Raw genomic sequence first — 19017 nt, 5'->3', positions numbered from 1 at the left:
TTACAAAAACACATTTTATGAACAAATTTTAGATCAATTTGGATCGAAAACAAATTATCACATAATTTTTCTATCAATCTAAACTAACTCATAAGAACAAGATAATTCATATCATCAATCTTCAAGAAATTACAATGAACATATAAACTAATACAAATCTTGAAATTATGATAATTATCTTTGAAATTGGATTAGCATGATCATTATCAAATCAAAAACAGGTTTATAAGTTCAAAAACAGCTTAGGGTTAATGATTCTAGTCCAATTCCAGCGTTAAAAGTCGAAAATCTGCACTTTGGGTCTTTTACTCATCGAGTGTATGAACCTACTCGACGAGTAGGATGAATTTCTTCATGGACTCAGCGAGTCCATCAGTGGAATCAGCGAGTCCATAGTCCAGGCAACTAGAAAATCGATTTTTTTTAGCAATTTGCATCAAGTATAATTGAAAACCAAGCCTAGAATCTGATACCATTTATTGGTTTTGTATACTACAACATCCTATTGTGCACATACAACCCTAAATACCTTGGATCTATGTTTTCACAAATTATAATTTATACATGCAAATGGTTTCCAAGGCATTAATCCTATAACTAGCATGCAATTGTCATATGCATATAGGATACTAGTTAGAGTAACATACATTTTATGTTGCTTGAAGTCTTGATGTATTTGGCCTTAAGAGCTTAGCCCCAATAGCGTGGAAGCCTCAAATGAAGTCACAACACATCATGGACAAAGGATGAAACTTGAGAGAGAATTCATACACACCAAAACCGTCCATATCCTCCAAGAATACATTAGTGGTGATTTTGGCTATGAAGTAGCATGTTTATATGTGGAATTCCAAAGGTCATGAGTTAACCCAAACCCATACCCAAGGGTTTATGATCTGTGGTTCATGTGGCCCAACTCTTTATGTATCCATACATAAACTTGATCCAACACGGATCATAAGTCCAACACAAATAAATATAACTAATTACCATAATTAGTCCCCGTAGATTTAATTAGTCTCTTTTGATCACTAAATTAATTCCAAATTAATTCTTAATCAATACTAATTAAAACATATGATTTCATATTAATATATTATAACTTATAATATATTAATAAATCATACATAACCTTCTCTCAAGAGTCTATCCTAACAAATTGTCCCGATGATATGCAACCCAAATGGACAATGCTTCTCTCGAGTCGATTACATACCGATAATAGTTATGGGCTTAGACATCTAATCCAACAGCTCCATGATAGGTTTTTCATCATCCATTTGGAACTCTAGGTACTTAGACACAAGGTACTTGTTAGTACCTTCCTCATGTGCCTTGTACTTGAGTTCCAAAGTACTCCATAGCTCTCTCAGATCTTTGAACAACTTGTAATGATCATAGATCCAATAAAACAATAAGTTCTTGATGGGACTCACACATAGTTCCTCACACTCTATACACATAGCCCTTTGTTTTTCCAAATTAGATATTACCTTCGGGTCCACAATTTTCCCTTCTTCTGGGATTGGATCAACGGTAATTTGGGTCACTTTTGGGTCCAAAACATAGGCGATCTTCAGCACATGAAACATGAACTTGACCTTGTCGGCCCATCCGAGTTTAGTTCTGACCATCGGATGAGGCAACCTGAACCTTTTTCTGTTAAAGTTAGTCGTTTTCTATTAAATAAATTTCACATTCTTATTTGTTCCGTTAAATTTCTAGGGTTTGGATAATTATTTAAGTTTTATATAATTAAATTTTTATACGATTCGGAACCAAAATCATCGAAAATCGGACTGACTTGTGTTCACGGCTGTAACACCCCGAGATTCAGATATATTCCTTTCATCCTTGTTCTTTATTGTTTGGGCATGTTTAGTCCTTGAGTGGAGGGTTTGTAGCAAGTGAGTACGTTGGGTGTACCAGAGGGGTACGCTGCGCGTACTCACGCGCTTAATTTGGACGCGGAGTCGCCAAGGTACGCTGGGCGTACCTAGAGTTATGCTGGGCATACCCGGCCCAGGTGCAAAAACCCTAATCCTCCTTGTGCACTATTTAAAGGGTGTTATGGCTCATTCCTTAGCCTCCATATCAGTGAGTGAAACCCTAAAAGAGAGCCCCATCGTTCTTAGTGTGTGAGAGTGTTGATTTGAGCTTGTTGGTGCTTTAGTGGCTTAGTGAAGAAGAAGGACGGGAGTTCTTGGAGGCTAAAGCTTGAGGTGCCATTTTGGATCTGAGATCTGCAGAGGAAAGGGTTACACTTGGAGGTATAAAGTTCAAAACTTTCCTCTTCTTTTGGTTGTTGTGTATGTGTCCTTTTTAGGGCTAAAAACCCCAAAGGTGGAGACTTTATGAGTGTAAAGTGCTCCATGGTCCGAGATCTGTCCCTTTTCAGTGTTACTAGTGATTTAGAGCCATAAAGTTCCCATCTTGGATGTTACTTTGGAGTCATGCATGTTTTTTAAGCCTTCTAGAGTTGAAGGTTGGATCATTTTGGGAGATAGTGACTTGATCAGCCATGCAAAGGCTTAAAGTCATCAACTTTATGGATTAAGGGGCTTAGATGGGGTCAGATCTAAAATATGGACGTAGGTCTTAACTGTTTAAGACCTCAAGAGCAAAAGGGCTGAAGTAGGGGAGTACGTCAGGCGTAATCCCTAGTACGCGACGCGTACTGGGTGGCGCTCCCCGATTCTGCGATGCAGCCGGGTACGCTCAGCGTACACATCTGGTACGCGCAGCGTAACCCGGAGAGTTGACTTTTGGTTGACTTTTAGAGTATGGTCTATTGTGGGGCCTTTGAGCTATGAGAGGGGTAAAATGGTCTTTTACCCTTCTGAGAATGTCATAAGAGAGCATAGTCTAGCCTTTGAGAGTTATATTAAATAGAGTGTTATTTTCATATGATTAGGCGGAGGCTAGGCCAACGTTTACCGAGTCAGAGATTTACCGAGATACCCGAGGTGAGTCTTCTCACTATACTTTACCTAGTGTGGTAATAGAGTTAAGAGACAGAGTATTATAGAGTTATATGCCAGTGTGATTGCATGTTATTATGTGTTGTGATTTATTGTGATATGTGATATGCATGATTCAGAGTTACAGAGTTGGGACTTTCGGGTCCCTAGAGTTAGGGCCAGAGGGCCCACAGAGAGTTAGGGCTGGAGGGTCCCACTGAGACACATTGACCAGAGGGTCAACAGAGTTACAGCCTCAAGTGGCTATTATGTGATTAGTGTGGTATTTTGGGGAACTCACTAAGCTTATGCTTACAGTGTTCAGAGTTATGTGCTTCAGGTACCAGTGATGACCGCGGGAAGGCGCCGGCTTGATTCGTACACACACATGGGATTGGATGTATTTTGATCTTGGGAGACATTTGTGAAATAAAAACACGATGTTATGACATTTTATGAATGAATGGTTTTAATTAAAATGTGTTTTCAAATGTGAAAAATTGTTTTAATTTTTACGGTGTTACAAGTTGGTATCAGAGCCTGGGTTTGAGGGATTCGGGTGCACCTTCGGGCGTATATGAACTCAAACTGAGGATTTGAGAAAATTTTGATAATAAAAAAAGTTTTCAAAAGAAGAACTTGCGAGACAAACAGAGCAGAGTCGTGTGTACGAACAGCCAGCGCCCGAACGGTGATTTCTCAAAATACCATTATTATAAGTGTTATGAGATATGATGTGATATGTTATATGATGAGCTATGATATGCATGCTAGAGTAGACTAGGTATTCTTATTAGGACTAGAGTGGCCTGATATGTGATGCTTGAGTCTAGGAGTCTTGTTGCTATGAATATTTCAGAGTGGTTAGGTAGCAGCGAGGAGATTGTGAGAGATCTGTTTGTGAGTATCATATGATTAGAGAGAGTAGAGTGCTTGGGACTTGGGACTCGGGGAGGAGGACTTGGGGTGGATGTTGATGCGGTGTGGATAGTAGTATTGGGCCCGTACTACTGAAGACACCGGGTCAGTGCACAGTCCAAGTAAGAATCTTTGGAGTACTAAGGAACAAGTAGGATGGAGTATACTCGAGCGAGTCCCTGATATTATTCTTATGTTATATTTCAGAGAGAGAGAGATCATGGTTGGGACTCGCCACACATCAGGGACCAGTGATACGAGGGATGAGGAGATTCGTAGGATCATCCAGGAGGAGGTGGTTGCGGCCATCAGGGTAGAGATACCAGAGATGTTCCGGTCTATAAAGACCACGTTGATAGAGACATTTGATGAGAAGTACGCTACTCTTTCTGAGGCTGCTGTTGCTGCAGCCACTGCAGCTATAGCTGCGACGAGGCTGCAGGGTGGTGATGCGTTGCTGTTCTAAGAGTTCAGCAACACAAAACCACCGGAGTTTGACGGGACCCAGGACCCGATTGCGGCGATGAGATGGATTTCATACATAGAGGGGTGTTTCTTTACTTGCTCATCTCCTGAGAATTTGAGAGTCCGGTTCGCGCTGAACTAGCTTTGCTTGGGAGCGAAGGACTGGTGGAAAATTGTGACGGCACACTATACGCCTGCTGAACTTGCAGTAGTGACCTGGGAGAGGTTCACTGCTATGTTTCGAGATGAGTACGTTCCCCAGGTGGAGAGGGAGCGTTTGGCCCAGGAGTTTCTGACCCTCAAGCAAGGTACTGAGTCTGTTACGGTGATCACGAGGATGTTTCATGAGCGGGCGATGTTCTGCCCAGAGCACGTGTCCTCCGATCAGGCACGTATGAGTCGATATTTGAGCATTCTGAGGAGGGACATACGTGAGTTCATGGCGAACTTGACGTACCGGACATTTGCTGAGCTTCAGGCAAATGCTCGGAAGAGGGAGATAGAGCTGGAGACTCAGGCTAGGGAGGAGGCTGAGTCTCAGGGGAGGGATCGGCGACCGATGCAGTCTCAGTCGGTAGCCAAGCGGGCCAAGCCCGCCGATTCGAGATCAGGGAGCCAGAGGGGCCGCACTTGTGGCAAGTGCGGCAAGAGCCACGACGGGGTGTGCAGAGTTGGGTCTTGCTACGAATGTGGCAAGGAGGGGCATATGGCCAAGGACTGCCCCAAGGGGTTTGCAGTATGTTTTCACTGCAACCAGACCGGAAACCGGAAGGCAGAGTGTCCGCAGTTGCGGGGATCAGCGCAGGGAGCACCTCAGGGATCTGCCTCTACCGCCATCTGAGCTACCGAGAGTCGGCCAGTGAAGGCCAAGGCATCGAGGGCACGAGGGAGAGCCTTTCAGTTGACCGCGGAGGAGGTCTGCGCAGCGCCCGATGTCGTGGCTGGTATGTATTCTTTCGTGTATTTATTTTGATGTTGAGATATTGTGCTTATATTATGTTATGCGTAGGTACTTTTCTTGTGAATTCTGTACTTGCCTTGGTGTTATTTGACTCGGGTGCGAGTCAGTCTTTTGTATCTTTGGCTTTTATTCAGCATATCAGTGTTAGTCGTGAGGCGTTGAGTCGGCCTCTGAGAGTTTCCATAGCTGACGAGAGGGCGATATATGCTACAGAGGTGATCCGTGGGTGCGTATTCGAGATTTTCGGTGTTGATTTCCCGATTGATTTGGTTCCTATTGCGATGGGCGGTGTCTGTGTCATTGTGGGCATGGATTGGTTGAGCAGATTCGGTGCGGTTATCGACTGCGAGAGTCAGCTGGTGACCATACGAGACCCTAGTGGGGGAGTTCTTACGGTGTACGGAGAGGGTACACGTTCTGGGTCAGCGTTTTGTTCGGCCGCTAGAGTTAGGCAGTGTCTACAGCAGAGCTGTAAGGGCTTTGTGGCGTATGTGATGGATATGCAGGTTGATTCAGAGAGACCGAGGTCAGTTGAGGAGGTTCCGATAGTGCGTGAGTTCCCGGACGTATTTCCAGAGGAGTTGCCGGGAGTGCCTCCCGTAAGGCAAGTGGAGTTCAGTATTGATTTGGTTCCGGGGGTCGCGCCTATTGCCAAGGTGCCCTATCGCCTTGCACCTCCAGAGATGCAAGAGTTATCCTCGCATCTTCAGGAGCTGTTGGGAAAGGGATTTATTCGGCCGAGCAGCTCGCCGTGGGGAGCGCCTATGCTTTTTGTCAAGAAGAAGGATGGTTCACACCGGATGTGCATTGATTACCGAGAGTTGAACAAGCTGACGGTCAAGAACCGTTACCCGTTGCCGAGGATTGATGGTTTGTTCGATCAGTTGCAGGGAGCATCTTGGTTCTCCAAGATCGATTTGAGGTCAGGGTATCATCAGTTAAGGGTGCGAGATGAGGACATTCAGAAGACAACATTCAGGACTCGTTATGGGCATTATGAGTTTGTGGTGATGCCTTTCGGACTCACCAATGCCCCGACAGTATTCATGGATCTCATGAATAGAGTGTGCAGGCCGATGTTGGATCGGTCGGTGATCGTGTTCATCGACGATATTTTGGTGTAATCGAGATCCAGAGAGCAGCATGAGGAGCATTTGAGGGAGATCCTCGGAGTATTGAGATCGGAGAGGCTTTACGCCAAATTCTCCAAGTGTGATTTCTGGTTGTGAGAGGTCCAGTTCCTTGGGCACCTCGTTAACCAGAAGGGGATATTGGTCGACCCGGCCAAAGTGGAGGCAGTGATGAGTTGGGAGGTGCCGAGGTCACCGTCCGAGATCAGGAGTTTCTTGGGGTTGGCAGGCTATTATCGGAGATTTATCAGGGATTTCTCCAAGATCGCCGTGCCACTCACCAGGTTAACCCGGAAGGGTGTCGCTTTTTCATGGGGACCAGAGCAGCAGACCTCCTTTGAGACGCTTCGCCAGAGGCTATGTGAAGCCCCAGTGTTAGCCCTCACAAAGGGGATGGAGGACTTTGTGGTGTATTGTGATGCGTCGATCTTGGGGTTGGGAGCGGTGCTGATGCAGAGAGGGCATGTGATAGCATACGCATCGAGGCAGCTGAAGCCTCATGAGACGAGGTATCCCACCCATGATCTAGAGTTAAGGGCAGTGGTGTTCGCCCTCAAGGTTTGGTGTCACTATCTGTACGGGGTTCGGTGTACGATATACACGGACCACGAGAGCCTAAAGTATTTGATGGATCAGCCCAACCTAAACATGCGAAAGAGGAGGTGGTTGGACGTGGTCAAGGATTATGATTGTGAGATCCTGTACCACCCGGGCAAGGCTAATGTTGTATCCGATGCACTGAGCCGCAGGGCGGAGAGCACCCCGTTGGGAGATGTATGTTTGAGATTGACCGTGATAGCTCCGGTGTTGGACACCATTCGTGGGGCACAGGCTGAGGCTGTGCAGCCTGAGATGCGGAAGAAAGAGCGAGTTGTTGGGTTGGTATCGAAGTTCGTTACCGATGGCCGGGGGCTTATGAAATTTCAGGGGCGTATCTGGGTATCGTTTATGGGAGGGGCGCGTACCATTTTGATGGAAGATGCTCATCGGTCGAAGTTCTCGATCCATCCTGGGGCCACTAAGATGTATTTAGACCTGAAGAGGGAGTATTGGTGGCCCTGTATGTAGAGGGATGTCGCGTGGTTTGTTGAGAGGTGCTTAACCTGCCGTAGGGTTAAGGCCGAGCACCAGAGACCGCATGGTAAGTTGCAGCCTTTGGAGGTTCCCGAATGGAAGTGGGAACAAATTACCATGGATTTTATCACCAAATTGCCAAGGACTTCTAGGGGAGTCGATGCAATTTGGGTGATTGTGGACAGGTTGACAAAGAGCGCCCACTTCCTTGCTATCAGTGAGAGCTCATCCGCAGAGAAGTTAGCAGAGATGTACGTGAAGGAAGTGGTATCACGGCATGGAGTGCCGATCTCGATTGTCTTAGACTGAGATGTGTGTTTCACTTCCAGATTCTGGAAGAAGTTTCACGAGGAGTTGGGTACTAGGTTGCATTTTAGTACCGCATATCACCCCCAGACTGACGGTCAGAGTGAGCGGAAGATTCAGACGCTCGAGGACATGCTCCGGGCATGTGTGTTGGATTTCAGGGGGATTTGGGATACGTATTTGCCCTTGGCAGAGTTTTCCTACAACAACAGCCATCATTCGAGCATTGGTATGCCACCCTTTAAGCTGTTGTATGGGAGGAGGTGCCGGACTCCCATTTGCTGGGGAGAGGTCGGACAGCGTGTTATGGGTAGTACAGAGATTGTGCTTCAGACGACTGAGCAGATACAGCAGGTCAGGAAGAGGTTATTGACCGCTCAGAGTCGTCAGAAGAGTTATGCGGACAGGCGCCGGTCCGAGCTCAAGTTCCAGGTCGGTGACTTTGTACTCCTGAAGGTCTCTCCTTGGAAAGGAGTGATCCGATTCAGGAAGAGGGGAAAGTTGGGGCCCCGTTATATCGGTCCTTTTCGGGTGATTGCAAGGGTAGGCAGGGTAGCCTACCGATTGGAGCTACCTACAGAGTTAGGTCAGATCCATGACACTACCCACGTGTCTCAATTACGGAAGTGTATAGCCGATGAGTCGGCAGTGGTACCATTGGAGGATATTTAGGTGGATGCGAGCCTGAATTATGCTGAGAGACCAGTGGCAATCAGAGATTGGAAGATCAAGGTTTTGAGGAACAAGGAGGTACCTTTGGTTTTGGTTCAGTGGCAACATCGAAAGGGGTCTGAGACGACTTGGGAGTCAGAGTCGGAGATGTGAGGGCAGCATACAGAGTTGTTCGAGGAATGAGACTTCGAGGGCGAAGTCTAGTTCTAGTGGGGAGAATTGTAACACCCCGAGATTCAGGTATATTCCTTTCATCCTTGTTCTTTATTGTTTGGGCATGTTTAGTCCTTGAGTGGAGGGTTTGTAGCAAGTAAGTATGTTGGTCGTACCAGAGGGGTACGCTGCGCGTACTCACGCGCTTAATTTGGACGCGGAGTCGCCAAGGTACGCTGGGCGTACCTAGAGTTACGCTGGGCATACCCGGCCCAGGTGCAAAATCCCTAATCCTCCTTGTGCACTATTTAAAGGGTGTTATGGCTCATTCCTTAGCCTCCATATCAGTGAGTGAAACCCTAAAAGAGAGCCCCATCGTTCTTAGTGTGTGAGAGTGTTGATTTGAGCTTGTTGGTGCTTTAGTGGCTTAGTGAAGAAGAAGGACGGGAGTTCTTGGAGGCTAAAGCTTGAGGTGCCATTTTGGATCTGAGATCTGCAGAGGAAAGGGCTACACTTGGAGGTATAAAGTTCAAAACTTTCCTCTTCTTTTGGTTGTTGTGTATGTGTCCTTTTTAGGGCTAAAAACCCCAAAGGTGGAGACTTTATGAGTGTAAAGTGCTCCATGGTCCGAGATCTGTCCCTTTTCAGTGTTACTAGTGATTTAGAGCCATAAAGTTCCCATCTTGGATGTTACTTTGGAGTCATGCATGTGTTTTAAACCTTCTAGAGTTGAAGGTTGGATCATTTTGGGAGATAGTGACTAGATCAGCCATGCAAAGGCTTAAAGTCATCAACTTTATGGATTAAGGGGCTTAGATGGGGTCAGATCTAAAATATGGACGTAGGTCTTAACTATTTAAGACCTCAAGAGCAAAAGGGCTGAAGTAGGGGAGTACGCCGGGCGTAATCCCTCATACGCGCCGCGTACTGGGTGGCGCTCCTCGATTCTGAGATGCAGCCGGGTACGCTCAGCGTACACATCTGGTACGCGCAGCGTAACCCAAAGAGTTGACTTTTGGTTGACTTTTAGGGTATGGTCTATTGTGGGACTTTGAGCTATGAGAGGGGTAAAATGGTCTTTTACCCTTCTGGGAGTGTCATAAGAGAGCATAGCCTAGCCTTTGAGAGTTATATTAAATAAAGTGTTATCTTCATATGATTAGGCAGAGGCTAGGCCAGCATTTACCGAGTCAGAGATTTACCGAGATACCCGAGGTGAGTCTTCTCACTATACTTTACCTAGTGTGGTAATAGAGTTAAGAGACAGAGTATTATAGAGTTATATGCCAGTGTGATTGCATGTTATTATGTGTTGTGATTTATTGTGATATGTGATATGCATGATTCAGAGTTACAGAGTTGGGACTTTCGGGTCCCTAGAGTTAGGGCCAGAGGGCCCACAGAGAGTTGGGATTGGAGGGCCCCACTGAGACACATTAACCAGAGGGTCAACAGAGTTACAACCTCGAGTGGCTATTATGTGATTAGTGTGGTATTTTGGGGAACTCACTAAGCTTATGCTTACAGTGTTCAATGTTATGTACTTTAGGTACCAGTGATGACCGCGGGAAGGCGCCGGCTTGATTCGTACACACACATGGGACTGGATGTATTTTGATCTTGGGAGACATTTGTGAAATAAAAACACGATGTTATGACATTTTATGAATGAATGGTTTTAATTAAAATGTGTTTTCAAATGTGAAAAATTGTTTTAATTTTTACGGTGTTACAACGGCCGTGAACCCGTTCCCGGTCGTAAGCCTGTTCACGATGGGTGGACCCCACCACCATACACCTAACCAATATATATGAGCTCCTACCCCTCATTTACACTTTTTTGGCCGAAAACTCCCCCAGTCTCTCTCTAACCTCTCAACCGCAAACACCAAAATACCCTCTTTTCTTCCAAAAATCATCAAGAATCACCTTTGGGCGTTATTGTGGAGCATCTAAAACACATTTTTTCGTCGGATCAAGCATCGCTGTTCTTGAGTTCTTGGCCGAGAACCTTTCAAATATTTAAACCTTCAAGGGCCGCAATCCGTTCACGGCCGTGAAACCTTCAAACATTCATATTTCTTTCAAGAACATCGTTCACAACCGTAAACCCTTCAAGGGGTTGTTCACGGCCGAGAACAGTTCACAGCCGTAATCCCCTTCACGGCCGTAAACCCTCCCTAAGTGGTGAACTTGGCTTGAAACCCGCTTGCCCCAATTCAATCGAGTTCCGGTAACATTCCTAAACCAAAAGCAAGTGTTTTTCCAACACTATAAATAATGGTTTCGCTAATAAAATGCATAAATGTATTTAATTGATATTAGGATCCCGTTAAGTGCCGCGTACACCAATTCGAGGGTCTTCACTCCCAGTTTTGTGACAACCCAAAAATGTTTATCATGTAAATTCCATCCAATCAACCAAAAGTTAGACTTAATTCCATTGCCTTCTAGCCTTGTCAAGGGTCATTCTAATGAGTTCTAAGCCTAGTACACTTTTGGATTGGATGTTGAGAAGTCTTAACTTATGATTAGAGGAATGAAATTGATCCGGAAAACCCACCAAAAGGTGTTCACGGCCGTGAACCCAAGGGTGATCGTGAACCCCTCCTCTCTCTCTCTCTCTCTCTATATATATATATATATATATATATATATATATATATATATATATATATATACTTTTCCTTCATTTATTCCTCACTTCTCCTTCTCTTGGCTGCAAACAACCCCTTTCTCTCTCAAGTATCATAAGTTCAAGAACACCATTTCCACTCTTTCACCCCCTTTCCTTTGTATCTCCTTAGAATACAACTTAGGATCTTCAAACACTAGCCAAAATACAAAGATCTTCAAGTGTTCTTCAAGTTTGGGCCGTGAACCACTCATCAAGTTGGGTCGTGAACCATTCATCCATTTGGGTCGTGAACTCCATTGGACTGTGAACCATTCATCCATTTGGACCGTGAACTCCATTGGGCCGTGAACCATTCATCCATTTGGGCCATGAACTCCATTGGGTCGTGAGCTGTCCTTCATTTGGGCCGTGAACACTCCTTCAACCTCTTATCTTGTTTCCAACACTTCTTTGGTGAGTTATCCTTGCATCCTAGGTTGTTTCCAATCACCTTTGTAGTTAGATTTGCTAATTTCATACATATATGTATCGATATATGTCATTTAGGACTTGTTTGTGTCTCGGGACTTCATTCGTTGAACTTCTCATCCTTACGCGAATCTTCATTTGAATCTATTGGATTAGTGTCTAAGCTCGTAACTATAAGTGGTAAGTGTTTGACCCGGTTATGCATGGTCCTTTTGGGTTGCCTTCAACAAAACAACTAGATAGGATGATTTATGAAGAAAGAGGTTAATTATGGCTTATTAATATATTATATGAATAATATATTAAAAGAGAAATCATAGAGTTTAATTAATATTAGACAAGAATTAATTAAGAACTTAATTATGTGGCTAAAAGAGATTAATTAGACTTGGGGGACTAATATTCTAATTATAAGATAATTGCATTGTGGGCAATGGATTTCTAAAGGGAAGGGGATTGGATGAAGTCTATGGGAAGCCCATATGATTTTCGTCCAAGGGCCTTCTAGATAGGTTCCATGGGTTGCTTAAGGCCTAAGCAGAGAATTATGGTTTCTCTTGAAACCCTAGCAGCCCACACAAGTATAAATAGACCCCTAGGGTTCCCAAAAACGTGGCTAAGTCTTCTTGTAGAGATCTTGGACGGTTTTGGTGCTCCTCCCCTCTTTCCAATATCATCCTCTTACTTGTGGTGTTTGTAAGCCATTAGAGGAGTGACATTTGTGACTCTAAGCTCCAAGGAAACAAGATTCAAGCCATTCTATAAGGGGTAATCATCTAGATCTGTTCTTACATGTTAATTTCGATATATATATATATATATATATATATATATATATATATATATATATATATATATATATATATATATATATATATATATATATATGCTAGATCTAGGTTTTATGAGATTTGGATGATTATTGCATGTTTCTTAGACAAACTAGATCCAAAAGCTTTAGGGTTTTCATGTACACCATATGATTGATGTAGTGCTCAAAACTCATCAGTGGTATCAGAGCCTAGGCTGTTTGTTTGATGTATTTGATGCTTTTCATAATCATTCAAGCTGTAAATCACGAAAATCTATTTTCTTGAGCTTGAACTCATCGAGTTCATAGTGGAACTCACTGAGTTCACTAGCAACTCGACGAGTCCAATGCTGGCTCGACGAGTCGGAGTGTCAGATGCCAGGTTTTTCAGGATTTTGAGCTGTTTTGGCTTGCGATAATTACCATAAATGTTTTTCATTAATAAAATCCGAATTTTATCAATATTTGGTGACTATCCTTACCAAAATAGAAGATAATTATCTAAATTAAGAAAATTACTTGTTTTATAAGATAAATATTAATTATTTGTAATTTTGTTTTGAATTATCTAGTAAGAAATTGAATTAGGTCAAATTTAGATAATTTCCAATTATTTGATTAATTTTAATTATTTGTAATTTGATCTAGATGGTTTTGAAAAGTTTCAAAACTTGCCATCAAGTTTTGGAATTTAATTGTTTGATTAAAAGTTTAATTTTGAAATATTTAAATTTTAAACCCTAATGTTTTGAAATGTTTCAAAACCTGCCCTCAAGTTTTGGAATTTAAATTTTTGATTAAAAGTTTAATTTTTGAAATTTTAAATTCTAAAACCCTAGTTTTGAAAAGTTCAAATTACACCCTTATGGTTTTATTAATTTAATTAAAAGTATAATTAAAATAGACTTAATAATTCCGTAATAATATAGTTTATATTTAATTAAACTAAAAGTGTAATTTATAAAATTAAATCACCTAGTATTTTAAAAGTGTAAAATACACCCTTATAATATGTATAACTTAAACTACTAGTCTTACTGTTAGTAGACCTCATTCATGAAGCCGATCTATAAGGGAGTATAAGGTTATGACCTATAAAATGACCGTTTAATGGGTGTCCACTCTCACCCACGCTTCCTTGATTGGTGGAGGGTCGTTAGCCGAACGGGTAGGATATGGCAAGCCCTTTCCATTAAAAGTATAATGAATTATAAAGTAACTAAATGTTTTTACAAAATTCCCAAATCTTAGTTACTTTAGGAAAAAGTGAATTTAATGCAATTCCATGAAATTACACTTTGTACCCTTGCTAAGACGTTAGTGGAGCGTGTGTGGTTAACCGGCACACTAAATGTGCTCTAAGCAAAGGTAGCAAAGGCTGACTCGATGTTTGTCATAGATCGATGGAGCGTGTGTGGCTAACTGGCACGTCGATTTGGTGACCGTAACATTGGGGGCACCATGTACATTTGCATGGTTATTCACACCATGTTTTCTAATCCTTGGCATCCCAGTCACAAAACGAGGGGCATATCGAGATTTAAACATGTCGTTGAAAAGTTCGATGAATCTCAAAGGATCTAGGAGTTTTCAATACATTTAAAACTTAATCTCCTTTTCGTTTTTCATGGTGGAAAATTAGTGAATTGTCATTCACTTACCTTCAAATGTCCTGCAATTTGGATTACGACATCCCTCTTCCAAATTGTAGAATATTGTGTTGGGTCCTAGCCTTAATATCTCATTTAGGTGTTTTATTAAGGACTCAATCAATCAACTAACTTGAATTTTCTCCCGTTTTGTAGATGTCAAAGTATGACAACTATGGTCTTCCCAAATCCCTTGGAACAAGCTTTCCACATAAAGATGATATTCCACGATTCGATCGAGGAACAAGAGATAATGCTTCACTTCCTCCACCTCCTCCTATTGTTCTCCCCGAACCACAAGTTCGTAGGCTTGAAAATTTCAAGCTCACTCAAGCCCTTTTGGCAAGTAAACATGAAGAAGGAAAGTCAGTGTGTGCACACATCTTAAAGATGAAGTCACACATTGATCGGTTAAGAATGCTAGGAGTCGTTGTCTATGAGAAGTTGGTTGTTGACTTGGTTCTTCGATCTCTTCCTGACTCATATAGTGAGTTCGTAAAAGAGTACTATATGATGGACCACGATGTAACCCTCATCGATCTCACCTATTTGCTTGTTGCTGCTGAATCAGCAATGGTTTGGCACACTGGAGAAGCAAAGTTGATTGGTATATCTGCCTTTCAAACCTCCATGGACATAGGCAATGGCAACGAAAGGCATGCCATGGTCGCAAAGTTTGACCATAAGAGAAAGGCAAAGTCTGAAGTAGTTATGTGTGTTGTTCCAAAAGATTCAATTTGCTTTTATTGCCAAGAGAAGGGACATTAGAGACGAAGCTTCCCTATCTACCTGAGAGATCTAAGAGATGAGAGAGTCAAGACGTATGGCTCTACTTCAGGTAAAATCCATTAACTAACTCCATAAGTTCCTATATTTGATTCTTAATACATGATGTGATAAGATTGCATTTTGATGTTTTGAAGTATTGAAGAAAAGAGATGAAGCTTAAAGGAAGAAGTAAGCTAAGTCTGATCGCGAAGAAATGAATTTCGATTGCATGATTCGATGATCGGATTTTTGGAGCTGCTACTTTTAGAGTTATGATAGATTTCTTAGGAATATGTAATAGCGTAGTTTTTCATATTGTCTGCGAGAGTGTATAAATATACTAAATTATTCCTAAGATGTTTTAATTACTATGTAAATTGAGTTGATGTTCTTTTCTTGGTAACAAAGGGTATGTTTTTAAGCTTACCGACCATCACGATTTCCCTGGGGCATGTGATAGTTGTTGTAACGCCCGGGTTTCAGGACTAAGCATTTTTGTCAATGTAATAGTCTAGGTCAACTCTTGTAACTCTTTTTGAAGTAATAAAGATGAAATATTTGAGTATTACGTGAATTATATGAGTTTATTATTTAATTATAAATGTATAATTAATAAAGAATAAAAAATGAGCGTAAAAAATTAAAGTGTGAGATAATCCCGATATCTCTACATAAAGTTGTAGAATATGTCTCAGGGTTTCCGTGCATATAAGGAACGCCGAAATCCGAGTTATAACGAAGAAGTTATGACCCGTCGAAGTTTCACGACAGAACCGGCACGATACCGGGAAGCGTGAATAGTGAATTTACGATAGAGCGAGATTTAGCCTTAGTGATCTAAACGAAAGTCGTAGAATATGTTAAACTAAGAACATCGATAAAAAGAACGCCCAAATCTGACTTCGTATGAAGAAGTTATGAGATTTTAAACAGACCAATCCTGTCCCGGCTTGTTAAAAATATAACTTTAAAAATAAACTCAAAATTAGCCGACGGAGTCTAAACTAAAGTTGTAGAGTACGTCTTCACCTACGCGTGGATATAAAGAACGTCAAAAACGGAGTTCATATGAACGAGTTACAAATTATAATAGCATATTTACGTATTAAAATAAAGTATAAATCATGTATACGTACACATATATATACATATGTATATATCATTAGAAAGGTATCGACGATGCGGTCATTATAAGACTAATGTTGAGTTCTTTCGACATTAGTTTAGTACAAATATCATTAAATCCATTTATAATAGTATTATAGAGGGGTGTTTAGTTGTTTATATAACTAAAAGGTCATTAAGTAATTATGGAGGGTAGTTTTTGAAAATTCAATTAGTATAAATAAGAGTCTTGGGCTCTCATATTTCTTGCACCATTCTCTTGATTCAAGAGTCTTTCTCTCCTTATCCCCCGAGCATTTCAGTCCCTCGTGATTCAACTTCTCTTTCTGTAGCTTAGTATAGTAAGGTGAGCGCTGAAGCGCTGCACGAATCTTTCTTAGAAAGATTCAGCGACGAAGTTCTGCCCCTGCATAGCCCGACTCCTAGCTAAAACCCCCTTGTAAGTAAGTTATGCTTACCTTATTTTAATATATCTTATATTTAAAATTAGTATTGTTATTATGAACTTATAATAAATATTTGAGCTATTATTATAACTTATATAAGTGTCGTTATAATATTTTTTTTAACTACTCGCGGTACGGGGAATCTGGTTTAAAGGGCCGCATAGGGTTGTTGGATTTCAGAAGTGCTATATGCCAAAATGGTCCTGCCCTCCGGTGTTTTATGTCTGGCCCCTGTCTGTACATAGTGGTTGGAAAATATTGTTTAACGCTTATATAATAATAATAATAATAAGACTAATAGTTGGTCACGGTAAATATTAGACTAAAATTTAGCGATAATAATGCTAGGTTTCGTCGAAGGAAAATAGAATCGTTAGAAGCAAGCGCTGCCCGATTTTGGAATCATCACCTTAACAAGTGAGTGCATAGTTACTTTCAACTTACACATAGATATGAAGTATTTTATATAAATTACGTGCTATGTGTGCATATTATCTGAATACTTGCTATCTATGCTAGATGAACGTTGTTATACATGTTTTCAATGATTTAAACTGTATATGTATTTTATATCTACGAAAATGTTGGGGTAAAACATGGGTAGATGCAATAGGTGATGTGTGATAAAATGATGAGAGGCCTCGATGTTGATGTTGTTGATTCTGTCATCTAGCGGAGTATGGATGACGACCACGGACTCTTCTAGACAGTCCAGTGGAACACTAGCAGGCTCGCAACCTGTAGGTGTTTGTGAATGATATGTTCACCGGTGTACTCCATCCCCCACATGGTTGCCTTTAGGACATTTATTGCTGAGGAATCCCCTTAGCAGTAGTGTCCGTCCCGATGATGATCCTTAGGCTAGGTCCCTTATGATAGGTGTTTAGGGATGTAAAGTGAGGATAACGGGAACGGGTAATCGGGTTATTGTTGATCGATGAAATTAATAAACTTATTTATTGTGGGTTGAAAACCCTATGTGCTCACCAGGCTCCCAAGCCTGACCCACTCAGTTTTATGTATTACAGGTAGTGGCGCATGAGCATAGGTGTGATGTTTTGGACGAGGGATTACGGATATAGGCCTGTAGATATGAAATAATGTAGTAAGGCTTATAATGTACTGTTTATGCTTTTGATCTGTACGAACATGACATCCCGAGTCTTTTAATGAAATACATTTCTATGGAAATGCTTTTGATAAATCTTTATCATATTTTTGTTTTGGGACAAATTCCGCAACACTTTCATTTAAAATGTAACTCTGATTTTTAAACAAAGCATAAACAAACCGGTCTTTTCTGGCAGTGATTTTGGGGATGTCACAGTTGTACTCTGGAGGAAATGTAGTTGATCAGGCTACATTCACCCCTTAATACAACTATGAACAGTCCCGACTTAACCGAGATGCCAGTATCATCTTATTTGATTTGGTATTATGTTCTTTTTCCTATCTCGCACAAGTAAAGGTGTTTTATCGTCGTATTTTATTTTTTTGTTCAGAGTTGTTTTAGTCCCTCTTTGGTTTATAGTTGCATATCAATGTGTGGTTAGTTATCCCAGTTCACTATAAACAGAGCTCTGATACCAACCTGTCACACCCCCGAACCAGACGGCGGAAACGTCCGAGGGCTCACGTGACTTAAATTGAATATCATCACAATGAATATACATGAAACATAACATAAACATCACCATGCATTAATACATTACAACTGACATTGTTCACATGAAGTACATTGTCTAAATATTACATATCCATAGCATAAATTGTTTGAGAGTTTTCAAAATATAACATCCTAACACACTTGGTATTATTCTTCAGCTTATCTGTTACCTGAGAATACAAGTCATTTTGAAAAACGCCAACATATGGAATGTTGGTGAGTTCATAAGTAGGGTTGTTATGAAAATGTTTTGTGCAGTTTATAAAACCCAGAAAATTTGATATTTTCTGAAAAGACAATTGTTTATACTAAAGTGTGAAGATCCATAGGTTTGTGCATGAATGATTTCAAAACATGTATAAATGAGAAGTTTTTCATTATAGTTATTGAAAATACAAGTGAATGGTGTTGATTTCCTCGAAAAACCCGATGTTTTCTGATAACATAATATGATTGTTTCGAATTATTATACCGTCACAACGAATGATTATGATTTTCCTTGATTTCTCGGATAGCATTGGATTTATTATGTGAGTCGTTATAACCATGCATGATAATGACTAGATCGTCTGTCTTAGCATTCTAGTGAACGCCAGAATTGATCTTAAGATTTTGTCACCCTAGACTGTCCGAGTCTAACTATAGCGAACAACTGAGGTGTGGGGGAGTCACCCCCGTATAGGTCTATACACAAGCTCTCGCCTTCCCTCCAGGAGACTTTGATTATAACTACAGACTACGAATGAAACTTAAAGGTGTCGCCCTTTATTACTCACTTAATCCAAACGAATTTGATTACCATTGATT

The sequence above is a fragment of the Lactuca sativa genome, chromosome 8, assembly GCF_002870075.4.
Source record: "Lactuca sativa cultivar Salinas chromosome 8, Lsat_Salinas_v11, whole genome shotgun sequence".
Lineage (NCBI taxonomy): Eukaryota > Viridiplantae > Streptophyta > Magnoliopsida > Asterales > Asteraceae > Lactuca > Lactuca sativa.
The sequence above is the reverse complement of the archived record's forward strand: the minus strand, read 5'-3'. Positions refer to the sequence as shown.